This window comes from Sceloporus undulatus, chromosome 4 (assembly GCF_019175285.1).
Source record: "Sceloporus undulatus isolate JIND9_A2432 ecotype Alabama chromosome 4, SceUnd_v1.1, whole genome shotgun sequence".
Lineage (NCBI taxonomy): Eukaryota > Metazoa > Chordata > Lepidosauria > Squamata > Phrynosomatidae > Sceloporus > Sceloporus undulatus.
This window is the reverse complement of record NC_056525.1, coordinates 132,384,660-132,388,766: the sequence shown is the minus strand read 5'-3', so window position 1 is coordinate 132,388,766 and position 4,107 is coordinate 132,384,660. Positions and strand designations below refer to the sequence as shown.

At 42.1% G+C, this 4,107-nt stretch overlaps 1 protein-coding gene across 1 annotated transcript in view; it reads left to right on the top strand.

Moving 5' to 3' along the window:
• PACS2 (phosphofurin acidic cluster sorting protein 2) overlaps nt 1-4,107 on the top strand; it is a 98,938-nt gene that overhangs the window by 567 nt on the left and 94,264 nt on the right. The window lies entirely within an intron of this gene.

The window sequence follows — 4,107 nt, the reverse complement described above, 5'->3', positions numbered from 1 at the left end:
CAAAGACGGGGAAGCGCACATGTCAAGACAGCGGGGACTGTGTAGAAGAGTGCAGGGTGGTCCAAAGCCCATCCAAGAAAGACAACTAAGAACAGTATCAAAAGCCACTGAGAAGTCCGGTAGAACCAACAGAGTTGCTCCAGTTCCCAGCATAGGTCATCCACCAAGGTAACCAAAGCTGTATCTAACCCATTTGGCTAAAGTGAAACAGAAATGAGTCTGGATAACCCATTTCTTTCAGGAACCCCTGGAGCTATGAGGCCGACACATACTCCAGAACCTTGCCCCCCTCACCCCCAAAAGGGATAAAGTCACACCTAGTAAAGCTCCTGGGTCCCTGGTAAAAACATCTTATGGAGCTTGTCCACGTGACATTTTCACCTGGAATCAAACTTCCCTCCCAACCTCTGCATGGGAAGGTGAGAAGCTATCAGGTGTTCTCAGCTAGCACTTCCAGGGAAGGGAGAGCAAAATGGGATTTTCTGCTACTTCTGATCCCTGATTAAAAATCTCTTCTACTGACTAGTCAGTCTAGAGAGAGAAGCTATCTAGGAGACTCTGGGGTTAGATTCAGACATTGTGCACTGGAGGGTTTTTTTTTTTTTTTTTTGTCAAACCAGCCCTTGCTCTTGTTTGATGGGATTCAACATTGCTGCTCTAATTGTTAAGATGGTCATTTAACTGCTGGCAGCTCCTTTGCATCAACCATCCAGTTCATTTTCCATTCCAGAAGGCCATCAGAGCTTTGCCACAACTGTCAGTAAACCCTCACACGCCACCAAAAAATTATTTGAATCCTATTAGTCTCAATTGTAGGGACAGATCTTCCATTGGAAACAATTAAGCAACTGCCTAGGGTGGCAGATGATGGGCGGCAGTAACCCCTTAGCACTGCTCTATAGCCACTAACCATTTTCTTTGTTAAAGGACATAATTACATATGTCGCATAGTCTATCCTGTGCCCCCTAAATAAGCTGTTGTCTTCAGATATGGTAAATGATACTGACTAGTTGCCAGTGTTGAAGTAAAATTAAAAAGTCAATTCAGTTCACTTCTCTACATGGAATAGAGGTGTCATCTAGTTCTTTGACTGAGATAGCAAACTAACTTATACTGGCTATGGTCCTGCAAGAGATTATCACAACAGGATTCTCTTCTATTTCTAAGCCACTTTAGATGCTATTTCTAAGGCACAACTAATCAAAGTTTTAAATAAAATAAATGCATAAAATAACCATCCAGCAGTAGTATTACATTTGTGACCTTATGACAACCATATTAAAAATCAAAGTTTACAGTCGACATTGTTGTCAGAGAAAAACACTTAACTGGACAAGAGTGTATAGAAAGAATTTCTGCAGTACCTGTCCCTGAACAGCATCATCACTTGCTTCTTGTTCTGAAGAGAAGCTTTCATATTCCTCTTCAGAATAGTTGTCTGCAAGGGACAGACACAGAAGTAATTGGATCGCACTTTTATTGAACAATAACCCCCATTTTAAAGTACAGTGGTTCAAAAATATAATTAAAATAAACAAAGAAAAGCTATCACAAAGCTTCACATAATACATTAAAATGATTCCAAAGTGGGTATATCTGCAGATGCATGGATTGTATGAAGCTCCTGGTTCACTGAAGTGGTGATCCATGAATCCCCTGTGCAAAGTAATTTGCATATAAATTGTGTTTTGCACACAGATCTGTGAATATAAAAAGAACATAACCACCTAAATATTAATATGGGTGACTAATCTTTCATACTGTTCCCTATCCCCAAGAGGCAACAAAGACTGCAAAGCATCTTTATAAATTCTCAGAAATGCAGTACAAACCTCAAATGTTCTTGCAGCTGAACAGAACATTTATGCTTTTATTACTGTACTGAAAGCACCCAAAATGTCTAGTTAATTGTTTCTTTATGTTATTTTAATCACATCAGACAGCAATATAAGAGATGGCCAGCAGACTTCTAGCAAATTTTTTAAAAACCAGCTATATTTTTCATTTTCAAAGATCATGTTTAACACCACTATTTGCTTTTTCCTTGGATATATGTCTGGCCACATGGTTCTTGCTTCACAAACTCCCTTTCACCAGCAGATTCTTTTGCTTCAAATGTGCCCAGGACCAGATCAATTAAGGCCTCCACAGCTTCCCATGTGGTCAAAGTTGCTCATCACTGTCCTTCCAAAGCATCATCAACTTGATGGGGAGACCCCCAAAATAGAAGAATTCTGCTCACTGCAATGTACTTGGAAGGAATGAAGTGGTTTTGGCTGCTCTTGCTGCTCGGCAAGAGTTCAGAACAAAGGTTTGAATTTGCCCTGTAATGCCTTAATGATTGTTAAGCCAATAGATAAACTCCTTTATCAAGGAGAGTGTCACAAATATATTAAGTCTCACAGCCATGCTAATTTCAGGTATTTGGTGCCAAAGCCTTATAGATACTCTAAAAAATTTCTGTAGCAAAAAGTCTAGTAAAGGCACCAAAAACCATCAAAATAGAAGCTGTTTTCCATCCTCTCAAAATCCTCCACATTCAGATCCTTCATCAATTTTCATAGAATTAAAGAATCATAAAGTTGGAAGAGATCACAAGGGCCATCCAGTCCAACTCCCTGCCATGCAGTAACGCAAAATCAAACATCCCTGACAGATGGCCATTCAGCTTCTGTTTAAACACCTCCAAAGGAGACTCCACTACACACCAAGAGAGTGCTTTCCACTGTCTAACAGCCCTTACTGTCAGGACGTTCCTCCTAATGTTGAGGTGGAATCTCTTTTCCAGTAGCTTGCATCCATTTTTCCAGGTCCTATTCTCTGGAGCAGCAAAACACAAACCTGCTCCATCCTCAATATGACATCCCGTCAAATATTTAAACAAGGCTATCATATCATCTCTTAGCCTTCTATTCTCAAGGCTAAACATACCCAGCTCCCTAAGTCGTTCCTCATAGGGCATGGTTTCCAGATCCTTCACCATTTTAGTAGCCCTCCTTTAGTCGCCCTGTCCTCTGGGGTATTAGCTATTCTTCCTTTTGACTAGCAAGGTTCTCTTTCCTAGTTGGCAAGGTCTTTTTTCTGGCTATCGTTGTTATTTGCGGCTGATGGATGGCTACTCTATCCTAGGGTGTTCTTTGCAAAATTTATTCAGAGGAGTTTTGCCAGTCCCTTCTTCTAATGTTGAGAGAGTGTGACTTGACCAAGGGCATCCAAGGAGTTTCGATAGCTAGGCAGGAGTTTGTTCATTGGTCTCCAAGGGTTTTAATCTGACACCAAAACCACTACACCCCGATGGCTCTTCATTCCTCCTGTTACAATTCACATTATTTAGTTAGGTGCTTAAGGCTCATTTTAAAGGCTTCCCTGTTCAGGGGTCTGGGCAGCAGTGTCAACAGTCCTGCTGGCCTTCCTCATGACAGCGATGGCAGCTGTTCTGCCTTTCCCTTTCAAGAGGTGGAAATAAGAATGGTCCAGGAAGTGTTTATTGTTTTTGAGAAATGCCCTAAAGCTAGCCTTGATTCATGGTGATCCTGTGGATGAGACATCTCCAAGCCCTGCTATCCTCCACTGCTCTGCTTAAATCCTGTAGGTTCAGGCCCATGACCTCCCTAATTTAATCTAGCCATCTGGTGTGTGGTCTTCCTCTCTATCACCACCACCTTTCCTAGCACATTAATGTCTTTTCAAGTGAGTCATGCCTTCTCATGTTGTGGACAAAATATGACAATACAGTATGCCCGCGTTCTATGTGGGCACGTTTTACACAGCTTCCAGCATACGCTGGAAGCCGCGCTGGAAGGAAGGGAGCTGTGCGTTGGAAGAAAACAATGGAATGTGCTCCTGTGGCATGTGCTTCGCACGCTGCCGCCACACCACCACAGGCACAATGTGCCCCATTCATTTGAATGGGGCTTGGGCATCCACGTTTTTTCCCTTACACAGGGGGTCCGGAACAGATCCCCCACGTAAGGGAAGGGACGACTGTAAGTGTAAATTTAGCTAATAAAAATGTGCTTTTGTATACAGTGCTCCCTCGGGTTACGAAATTAATTCGTTCCGCGGCTAATTTCGTAACCCGAAAAACCTTCGTAACCCGAATTGCC